This window comes from Panthera leo, chromosome B4, assembly GCF_018350215.1.
Source record: "Panthera leo isolate Ple1 chromosome B4, P.leo_Ple1_pat1.1, whole genome shotgun sequence".
NCBI classification, from domain to species: Eukaryota; Metazoa; Chordata; class Mammalia; order Carnivora; family Felidae; genus Panthera; species Panthera leo.
Genome location: NC_056685.1, coordinates 65788107 through 65800725, shown reverse-complemented (window position 1 = coordinate 65800725; position 12619 = coordinate 65788107).

Genomic DNA, 12619 nt, shown 5'->3' with positions numbered 1-12619 from the left:
AATTTTTTAAAAAATGTTAGTTTTGTCCCTTTTCCTGATGGCAGGGTCAATATTTTGTCATGGTTCAGCATATGACACATGATCAATAAATAATTTGGGGAGGAAAAACAGGAAAAATCTCTAGACAAATGCCTAAAAATATGTCCTTTGGTATCCTGTATTAATTCTGATTTGCACAAACTTGTATAGATGGCTTTTTAGTTCACATACACACACAAATGTTCTCTTCTGAATGTGAACCCATATGGCCTTCCCAACACCATCTCTATATAAAGTTGGATAATAATGTCTCTTGAGGTTATAGACATGTAATGTCTTCAGCCAAAAATTCACTTCAGAAAGATTAGAGTTTGCTTCTTCATCATTATCGATGGTGTCTTAAGAGCAATGGCTAGTTTCTAAAGGGATTTTCTTTTTCTCTTTTGCTACGGACAGTGATAAAAAAATTAAATAAAATAAAATAAGATGCCTTGTTCCTGGACTTGATGAAACAGCCCAAGAAGTGAAGTGAGAGAGACAGCATCGTTAACCCACACAACCTCTTTCTAGCCTCTTCACCGGTAACAGAAGTTTTCATAATGAGGAGCTCAGGAGGTTCTTTGCAGCTCAAATATAATGGAGAAGCCATGTATCAGTAGACAAAAAAATCAAAGGTGGAAAGGAGTTTCCTTGTTTATGGAGGTGTAGCTTGCTCCACAACACCATGCTTCAAAAGTGCAGGTCCTGCAGACCTATAATTCAGAATTTGCCCTGCAATATGGAACTTTTCTTTACAAATTGCTAGAAGTCATTTCACTACTTAGGAAAATTTTATTTATATCTGGCAGTGCAAAATACTTGTGATGCTTCTTCAGAGAATCACAGTAAAATCAATACTCTTTATAAAATTGATAACTAATGTCCACACTAGGAACAAGAAATTACACAAAGCTCAACTAGGGGTAATTTTGATTATGAAGGTGGGATGAATCTGGGGTAAGAATTTTTGACAGATCTTTGCTCTACATGATCATTTACTCTCCAGTCACAATTATATTTAGTCCTTTTATTCCCAGCTATCCGGATAAACTTGAGGCTAATTGTTTTCTAATTCTAAGAGCCCTAAATTGCATGTTTCCAAAAACAAAACAAAACAAAAAAACCTATAAATGTATTTCAAATTCAGTTTTTTCAAAGAGGAACCATTGTTGATTATATAGAACTGTTTTAGAACATGAATTGCCATTTCCTGGGAGGGGTCCAGTGGAAATGTAGGGAAAACTCAACCACTATTTTCCCAAAACATCTGAACCATGGCAGACTGACCAGAGCATCGCTCTGGAGCAGCCTTCCTCATATTGAATCATGGCTCTGCAGCTTTCTAGCTGTGTGACTTTGTAAGTTAAATTTTTTTGTTCTTCAATTTTTTCATCTGTAAAATGCACATAATATGGAATTGCATCTACTTCATATGATTGTCTCCAATAGTTCCTGTGAGAATTAAATTAGTTAATCATGGAGAGCTCACAGAACAGTACCTGGCATGCAGTAAAATCCAATAATTTGTATTTAATGATGGTAATAAGCTTCTCCAGTGCTGGAGCCAGAATAATCAAAAGTAATGGATGGAAGAAACCTCATTCTAAATACTTCCTTCCTCTGTGATTGCCAAGCTGACATGATATGAACAAAGGACTCCTGCTGGTCATTCTTCCCGCCTGAGTGGAGAAATCTGGCTGCAGTAGGAGAGAGTAAATTAACAGGCAAAGAGAAACAGAGATGAGACAGAGATGGGGGAAAAGAAATTATGAGGCCCACGTCTAACCCTGAGGTTCTAGGGAGAGCTCAGATTCTTAAAGTTCTTTCTTTGATCTTCCAATAAATTCCTTTTTGTTTTACTTTGTTTTTGCTTAAATCGTAGTTGTTTTTGTTACCTACACTGATAGATTCTCACTGGAACATGGTGTAAGTAATGTGATGGATGAAGTGGGCAGAAAGATCACCTACTCATTTAGGCTTGTCAGTCTCTTAGGCTTTAGTTTAGCTCCAGTGTTCATTTCCACCAGGCCTTTTCTTTAAAAGAAAAAAAAATTAATGTCTATTTATGAGAGAGAGAGTGAGCACAAGCAGGGAAGGGCCAGAGAGAGAGACACACACAGAATCTGAAGCAGGCTCTGAGTTGTCAGCACAGAGCCCAATGCAGGGCTCAAACCTATAAACTGCGAGATCATGACTTCAGCCAAAGTCCGATGCTTAACCGACTGAGCCACCAGGCACCCCTCCACAAAGCCTTTTCTTGAGGATCCTTTGCCATTGGCTTCAGGGGCAGAAGGACAACATTGAATGAACTCAGTGAAGTAGGAAGAAAAAAAAAAACAGAAAAATAAATTGGTAGTCTATGGCTCTATGATAAAGAAATGTTCTGTTTTTGTTTTCCAAATATGTGGCTTCAGAATTCTGAAAATAATTCTAAGGAAGGGGAGTCCAGAATATTTAGAATGTAGATTAATCATGTCAATAAAGGTAGACCCACAAGGGAACTATTTTATATATATATATAAAATATATATACGTATATAAAACATATATATAAAATATATATATATATATAAAATATATATATATATATATATATATATATATATATATATATATCATCAGTTACTTATTAAGGTCAGTGTGGTAAGTTTTTACTCTTTCAGAACAAAATTCAAGACTTATTGCTGATTTTATATATTTTTAATACTTGAGAGATTTAGAATCACATAATTCAATGTTATATTGAATGTTATATATACCATCTTAGCCAAATGTCTAAAAATGCCCAATGAGTTCTCAATCCATTAACCAAAAAATGTGAACTGATAATGAAAGTTTTAGAATACATAAGTTTATATATTATAAAAATTAAGTATTTAATATCAAGGGTGTAAGCTAAAAATTGCCAGACTTGGCAACATAAGAGAGTGGAGGGGCACCTGGGAGGCTCAGTTGGTTAAGCATCTGACTCTTGATTTTGGCTCAGGTCATGATCTGAGTTTGTGAGTTCAAAACCTGCATCTATCTGGCTCTACCAGCTGTCACTGTGGAGCCTGCTTGGGATCGCTCTCTTCTCCTCTCTCTCTGCCCCTCCCCTGCTCACATTCTCTCCTCTCTCTCACTCTCCCTCTCTCAAAATAAATAAATAAATTAAAAAAAAAAAAGACAGTACAAACATTTGCTGTTTAATCTATCAATAACTTGGTGTTTGATACCAGTTGTAATTACAAATAAATTAATACTTTTAAAAAGACAGTTACATAGGAGTATATAGATCAGTTTCCCCAAAATCCATCCAAAGAGATTGCAAATTCTTCCCTTCCCTTTGTCTAAGCCCTTTAGCAGTACCCTTCCATAGTGACTCTGGCTTAGCTTTGATTTTTGCTCTGTCCAATGAAACAGTAGCAAATATAAAACAAGCAGAGACTTGGGGGACCTGGATGGCTTCACTGGTTAAGCGTCTGACTTAGGCTCAGGTCATGATCTCACGGTTTGTGGGTTTGAGCCCCACATCAGGCTCTGTGTTAACAGCCTAAGCACAGCCTGAGCACAACATTGGAGACTGCTTCAGATTCTGTGTCTCCCTCTCTCTCTGCCCCTCTCCTGCTTGTGCTTGCTCTCTTTCTCTTTCAAAAAAATAATAAGTAAACACTTTTTAAAAATTAGAAAAAAAAAAGGCAGAAACTGAAAATTGCCTGTGCATTGTGACTTGCCCTTTCTTGCTGCTCCTGGGAGCTCTCATAATGCTGCCATGTGAAGGAGCACAAGCCAGCCTGCTGGAGACATGTGGCCCAGTCCTGCTGACAACCCCAGTGAACAGTTAACTACCTTCTTTGTCAGAATGGTATAACTGAAGTTGTGAGTCTAGCTGAGACCAGTAGGCAATCACCCATTTGAGTCCACTCCACACTGCTGACTTAATCAGAATCATGAGCTATATAAATAGTTGTTTTAACTATTATGACTTTCTTGGATATTACTTTATGTTTTGATCTATAAAAGTGAATAAAAAGGTCTTGATTATGAATGTAGAATTTTATAGAATTGCTTAATAAAGATTATAACTTCCTATTATATCATGCATGGGTTAAATTATTGTGGTTTAAGTCACCTTTTGAGAAGCACAAGAACTTTCTCATTAAGTATAAGAATTGTCTATTTTAATTGGCCAGGTGGTTAACAAAAATGAAAAACTGCGCACCCAAAGATGAGTGAACTGTTATTTTTTGTTGGAACACCATGATGAGAAGATGGCATCCAATAACAGCCCTATTTACTTATGTAAAAACAGAAAACAAACAAAACTTTCCTCCCTCAACACCAGTAAATGTAACGGCAAGAATATTACATTCACATTTAAGCAATAGAAGATCACTATGCATACAAGTGAGAACAAAATTAATGCTGCATTGTTACCATTATTTGACATGACTTGATTTGAAAACAAAAAAAAATTAGGTATGATGGCCCCCTATTTTAAAAGTATTAATGTAACAGCAAATATGTAATATTCAAACCAAACCTCAGTGACTCAGAACTCCAACACATCTTCAGAGAGAGCTGTGAAATTGGCTACCTGAAAAATTTATCAATGTAACTGACTGACAAAAGATTCTGTTTTAAAACGGGGTAAACGACAAGAGACACATGGGTTGCAAATACAACTGTTGATGCTGCAAAGAGCAGTGACTTATCTGTAGTCTCAATGTCCTTTCTATAAATTGTCCTTGATTTCCCACTATACATTTACAAGCAAGAATATTTTAATTTGAAATAGTATTGGGAAGACATTCACTGGTGATATGTGTCAAATGCTTTGTATCATTGTATATCACCAAACTGATACTATAACTAATTCTAATCATCAAAAATACAGGATTTTCTTTTTATAGCTACTACTCACACAACACACATTTCTAAGTAGTTTATTTAGAACATTAGTTATTTCCAAATAAGTGGTAAATGTTTCTAAATAATCCATATATAGATATATATATATTTCAAAATAAATACTTCAACATTTACACAAAGAGAGTATTCTAGGTGTTAATAATATGAATATTCCTATAAATTAAATTTCTGCTAGAGGATCTTATATATTACTTTTATTTTAAGGTAGGGAGGCATTCTACTAAAAAAGCTATATTGGCCTTTAAGTATCTAGTTGAATATCAGATAAAAGATAAGGATATGAAAATTCCATAGAATGTTGTCAGATTTAAATCTGACTAGAGTTCTATATTTAAAAGTTTAGCATCCTGAGGCATCTAGTTATTCATATTTATTCAAGCAGTCAGTCAAAAACAATTTATTGCATATTTGTTGTTTAAGTGCCTGACATTTGTGAGTACAACAGACACAGTCTTTGACTACATGAAGCTCATACTAGTCTAGTAAGGAATAAAGACAAGGAAGCTGCCAATTTCCATGGTGTGATGATGACTATGAGAAAAATAGAAAAACATTCAGTAATGAAGAGAGGAATTCACAGAAGGCTTCCTGAATATATCTTCTTCTATCCTATCTTCTCATTTGATATTAAATGATGGATACTTTTACAGCAATGAAGAATCTCAGACACTTAGCAAATAACTGTTGATTAATCCTGTAATTATGTTTTTCATGGGGCTCTCAGGAAAAAAAAAAACTTGGAAAGTAAAGTCACACATACACATCTAAATTTACTATAAAATGTTATAGTATAAAATATTAGATGCACAGCAAAGGAAACAACCAACAAAACTAAAAGGCAACCAACGGAATGGGAAAAGATATTTGCAAATGACATATCGGACAAAGGGCTAGTATCCAAAATCTATAAAGAGCTCACCAAACTCCACACCCGAAAAACAAATAACCCAGTGAAGAAATGGGCAGAAAACATGAATAGACACTTCTCTAAAGAAGACATCCGGATGGCCAACAGGCACATGAAAAGATGTTCAACGTCGCTCCTTATCAGGGAAATACAAATCAAAACCACACTCAGATATCACCTCACACCAGTCAGAGTGGCAAAATGAACAAATCAGGAGACTATAGATGCTGGAGAGGATGTGGAGAAACGGGAACCCTCTTGCACTGTTGGTGGGAATGCAAATTGGTGCAGCCGCTCTGGAAAGCAGTGTGGAGGTTCCTCAGAAAATTAAAAATAGACCTACCCTATGACCCAGCAATAGCACTGCTAGGAATTTATCCAAGGGATACAGGAGTGCTGATGCATAGGGGCACTTGTACCCCAATGTTTATAGCAGCACTCTCAACAATAGCCAAATTATGGAAAGAGCCTAAATGTCCATCAACTGATGAATGGATAAAGAAATTGTGGTTTATATACACAATGGAATACTACGTGGCAATGAGAAAGAATGAAATATGGCCTTTTGTAGCAACGTGGATGGAACTGGAGAGTGTGATGCTAAGTGAAATAAGCCATACAGAGAAAGACAGATACCATATGGTTTCACTCTTATGTGGATCCTGAGAAACCTAACAGAAACCCACGGGGGCGGGGAAGGGAAAAAAAAAAAAAAAAAAAAAAAAGAGGTTAGAGTGGGAGAGAGCCAAAGCATAAGAGACTGTTAAAAACTGAGAACAAACTGAGGGTTGATGGGGGGTGGGAGGGAGGGTAGGGTGGGTGATGGGTATGGAGGAGGGCACCTTTTGGGATGAGCACTGGGTGTTGTATGGAAACCAATTTGACAGTAAATTTCATATACTAAAAAATAAATAAATAAATAAATAAATAAATAAATAAATAAATAAAATATTAGAATAAAATACTTGTTATAAAGAATGATATATTCCTAAATTGGATCAATCCATGGATATTCTTATGACAGCAGCTCTAAAAGGACTGTTGCTGAATAAAGTTGGTGCAATGTGTAACTTATGTTGTTAATGTAATCAATCCTGCTGTGTAGGCTGATCCAATTAGAACTGCTGTGGGGTTTGGTGTAAAGAAGGAAATAGAGGACCAAAAGAGATGGCGAATATTTTGAACTTGGTTTATCTCCAGTGATGCTGAGCTGTTGTCCAAACTTATCCACAATGTTTGCTATACATTCCAGATTTATAAGCACTGGGACTCACGGGGACAGATGACATAGATGGGGAGACAGTATCGTCTCCTAGTTTATGTTTCTTTGTCCATTCTCAATGATTCCCCTTATCTCTTCCTTGCATCATTAAAAAGCTCAACTAATATAATTCTAAAGAATGTAACATTTTTTTAGAACATCAAACTGCTGTTTTTTTAAAAAGAAAACAAGTTCATTAACTGTAATAATTAGCAAGTATCCAAGAGGTCACAAAACAGTTACCCAAATCCATGGCTTTTTAAAGAAAAAAATTCCATTTTAAATAATGTCAAAAACCATTCCACAACACTCCTGCAGATGGTAATGATTCAATTATCTAATACTTAACATTATACAAAACATATAATAAAAGTTAATTAAACTATTTGGAACACAGCCTGAGTCACATTTAATAACTAATATATATCCCTTACATGGTGTGTGATTACAGCTATCAGATCATTTTCATCTGTATTTCCTTTTCTCGTTTGATCTTGGCAGGCTCATCTACCTAGTATCCCACATGTTGAAGGCAGTCAGGACTTGAATCCAGGTCTTCTGAGGCCAGCTGAATGTCCTATATTTTTCAGTGTTACTGCTCTAGATGAAAGACAACTGATCAGAACTTAGTGTACAGTAAATAGGAAATTGGCTTATTTTTATTTTATTCAATCATTTTCTCGTGTTAGAGTTATTTTAATAATTATAAAAGTTATAAATTAGAATATTTTTAATTCTAATTTTTACCATGATTAATTTATCCTTATCAACTAGTAAACCCAAACTACCAAACCATTAATAACATGAAGGCCATATGGATCAGTGTTTTCTTCTTAGATGCTTGCCAATTATTTGTCATAATGAGATACTTTTCTTCCAAAAACTACCATTCTTTCAAATTGATAAGAATTTGCAAATGGAGGAAAACTGAACTAGGAAGAAAGTAAAATTATACTAATCCCTTAAACTTTAATGATAAGCATTAAACTGGGAATTTACTAACAAAATAACAGATAGGGCACCTGGGTAGAAAGTTGGTTAAGCATGTGACTTCAGCTCAGGTCATGATCTTGTGGTTCAGGAGTTTGAGCCCCATGTCGAGCTCTGTGCTGACAGTTCAGAGCCTGGACCCTGCTTGGGATTTTGTGTCCTCTCTTTCTGCCCCTCCTTGCTCATACTCTGTCTCCCTCTCTCTCAAAAATAAACATTAAAAAGAAAAAAAGAAAATAAGAGAGTACATCCAGAGATTCAAAGATCTCATGATAATAAATTTATGATCTTCCAAACTGAATTATTTATCTTTTGAGACTGAGAAAATACAATTGGATGATAAATAGTCCATGGAAGTTTTCATACATACATATATATGGAAAAACTAACATAAATAAAGAGCCACTATAATATCAAACATTATAAATCACAAAAGACCCGCAAATAGTCTGTCAAGTCACATAAAATATCACTGAAAACTATTGGGAGACTTGCAGAAACTTTAAATTGCACTTATTTCAGCTAAAATGAATGATTATTTAAAACATTCACTTTCCATGTTACTCATACAGCATTACAAATACAATTACTTCACTTTCTTCCCTTATCAAGTAACCAGCTCCATAGCTCAGCTGTCAGAGAATGGCTGACTTCTTGTGTAATGGCCAGATGGAAGGAAAACAAGAATTTCCCATCGACAAACCTTTTGGGGAACACATATATTACACACATAAAATAAATTCCATAGGAATTAAAACTGTATTTATAAACTCCAGGTTTTACTGGTATTCTAAGTGAAAATGTAAGTAGAAAATATAAAGTTTTTCACATAATAATGAGGAATGGAATGCAGTTGTTAATTATCTGATTCAAGTTTGTACTGGTCACGTTTCCAAAATGCTCCCTGACAAAAAATAAGTAACATTTGCCTAAAGCTAAGCATATTTAAAGAATGTCTTTCAAAAGATAATGAAAAAATCATTAGTATTTGTAACATTATATAGGTAAATAAAATGGTATAAAGTTCCCGTAACACTAACTGGAAAAGATGTCCAAGATTGCCACCTTCAGTGCAATTGAGAATAATGAATTTTGAAAACAAGATGAGCAAAAAGGGGATTAAAAGTTGCCCAGTTATCCCCACTAAAAAATTAACATTACTCTGGATTTCAATTGTGCAAGCAGAGATCAGTATGGTCTTTCAACCCAGATCCTATGACATTCTTCTTTCTTTTCACATCAGTATTTTGTATGCATTCCATAAGAAATGAGCCACCTGAATAAAGTATTTGTTTCAAAGTATATTTATTTTGAGAGAGATGCAGCACAAGTGGGGAAGGGGCTGAGGGACAGAGAGAGAATCCCAAGCAGGCTCTGCACTGTCTGCACGGAGCCAGACGTGGGGCTGGAACTCATGAATCACAAGATCATGACCTGAGTCAAAGTTGGATGCTTACCTGACTGGGCCACTCAGGTGCCCCCTAAATAAATTATTTTAATAAATTCTGAGAGTCAATAACATATGAAGAAATGTTTCCTCTCTGGGCTACCATTTCTTGCTGGCCCTTACTCTTTCTTCAGTCTTCCTACTTCACTTTCCTTTTTTTCCTGGCAATATTCCTGAAGTGCTCATGCTCACCATCCCCAGAAGTACTTGCACATATGTAGGTGGGTAGTGAGGGGGGTAGGGGTGAGGACGGTGATGGCTGGAGGCTTGGAGGAGACACACATAGATATTCTCATATGATACTAAAACGTAAATGCCTGATTAGCCTTAATGTGTTATTTTCCCCTGCATTGTATCAAAAAGGGACAAAGTTTTATGATGAAGGCATAGATTTCTAGGTGGGTTAATTAAAAATTGATATCCTAGATCAGAAATGTCTCCTCTGCTTATGGATCTCCCTAATCCAAGGGCCTCCTTACACCTCTGCGACTTTGCAGTATATTTGGTCAACCAGTCATAAGACCAACCCAGTACACAGGTATTACTTAAAGTTAACATTCCAAGTCAGGCCAGGTTTCTTAACCTACATTTGGTTCTTTCACCATACGTTTAGAGACTGACAGATTGTAAAATAAAAAAAAAAAAATTGCACTGAACAGTACTTACTGAAAAACACTAATAGATACCTATTTCCTCTCATGAAACGTTTCTCCCAACAAGGCTACATCTCTCGGCTTCAAAATCTTTCAGGATAGTTTTAGGGTGCCCCCTTCAACCTTTCATGCCGCTTATTAAGAATGTCCTTCTCCCTAGTCTCTGTACCATGTATAACAGGATCTGAGGAGGGACTACAGAGCAATTCCCTTCCTCTTCATCTTCTGGACATCCTTTCTCAAATAATAGCTATTTTTCTTTCAGCCCCACTTATCATAGGGTCTGCTTATAGGATGTGTGTTCTCTTTGCTCCTCATTGCATATAGCAGAACATTTTCTACCTATTTTTTATATAAAAATAATCTCAACTCCTTTGAAGGATAGGTTATCAGATTATACAAGTTTGGAATTAGTGTAGCACTTTGCATAAAAGGGCAAGTGGTCCTGGAGCCACACTTCCTAAGTTTGCAAGGTTTCAACTTCCTGTACCTCACTTTCCTCATCAATAAAATGGGGATAATCGCATTTGCCTCACAGTTATGAGACTTAAATAAATTAATCCATATTTAAGACTTAGACCAGTGCCTAGTACATAGCAAGCATTCCATTAATACTGGTCAGTTATCATTACCTACTACTCAAGTGCCAAAGTTTTACTATGCAATTTCTATCCATGCCCCTTTATGCTGCCTGGAATGTTTTTCACAATGTCCTTATCCGTCCCCAGCAAGTATAGTCTCAAAGGCTAATTTTCCCATGAAATTTTTCTTTGTCCTTTCAGTCAGGTATAATTTCTATTTCCAAGTAAACTCCCTAGCTTTAGACTCCTCCTTAGTGATTATCCTATACTTTGCATTAGTTACCCCCAATTAAAAGGTGAGTTACTCTTATCTGGAATAGATTAGTCACTTTCAGGTTTTTGATATCATTCTTATATAAGGGACCTTCAAATAGCTGTTGGATTTAATTACAAATTTTTACAAATCTGGGTAGCTCAGTCGGTTAAGCGTCTGACTTCTGCTCAGGTCATGATCTCACAGTTTGTGAATTCCAGCCCCATGTCAGGCTCTGGGCTGACAGCTCAGACAATACCCCCACCAATTTTTAGAAACTCTTTAAGTCCTTCAAAGCAAAAGTAACACCCCAACTTCTTTGTCCATAAACAGAAAGACTATATACATAATACATGACAACTATAATCAAGACAAAACTCCTGGGCAGGTAGGTAATAGCAGAGGAACTTTATCTTATTGACTCTTCTGCAGATTGATAAACTGAAAACGGGAAAAAAAAAATGTATTTATACAAGCACTAAAGAGCAAACAAAAGCAGGCAGGAACTGGATAGGATTTGATAATTGGAACATCTCACCGGGTGAGATCCATGTTTGTGTGACTTTTTCTGAGTCCAGGAAGCTGCAACAGCACTGGCTTGAGGCATGAGAGGATAGTGTTAAGGTGGCTATAAATTAAGAAGGGAAATCCTGGAAGGAGGGAGACATAAAGAAGGAACCCCCAAACCTGTGTCTGGCTGACATATATAAATGGGAGAAACTTAAGAAGCCCAGTGGAAAGTAAGAAGTGGGCATCTAAAACACAGAACAGGGATCTCTTCTCTTTACCACAAGGGATCAAAATTTGGGGTTTTAGTCCTGCCAAGTTAAAAGTCCTTGGAAAACACTCTGGGCTTTCTAAAGTCCTAGACTAACAATGAAACCCAAACCTCTACAAGTTCAAGGTGACCATCCAGCATTTAACTGCCTTCCATTACTATGAGAATAAAAGGAAGATTATATACTTATTTAAGCACTCATTACAGATGCTTACAATTATTCAGTTCTGGGGCAGCTGGGTGGCTCAGGTGTTTAAGCATCCAACTTCAGCCTAGGTCAAGATCTCACCTTTCTTGAGTTCAAGCCCCTGTTGGCTCTGGGCTGACAGCTCAGAGCCTGGAGCCTGTTTCAGATTCTGTGTCTCCCTCTCTTTCTCTGCCCCTCCCCCATTCACACTTTGTCTCCCTCTCTCAAAAAAAACATTTAAAAATATATAGTATTCAAGGGCGCCTGGGTGGCTCAGTCGGTTAAGTATCCAACTTCGGCTCAGGTCATGATCTCACGGTCTGTGAGTTCAAGCCCCACAACGGACTCTGCTGACAGCTCAGAGCCTAGAGCCTGCTTCAGATTCTGTGTCTCCCTCTCTCTCTGCTCCTCCCCTATTCACACCCTGTCTCTCTCTCCCTCAAGAATAAACATTAAGAGGGGCGCCTGGGTGGCTCAGTCGGTTAGCATCCGACTTCAGCTCAGGTCATGATCTCACAGTCTGTGAGTTCGAACCCCGCGTTGGGCTCTGTGCTGACAGCTCACAGCCTGGAGCCTGTTTCAGATTCTGTGTCTCCCCCTCTCTCTGCTCCGCCCCTGCTCACGCTCTGTCTC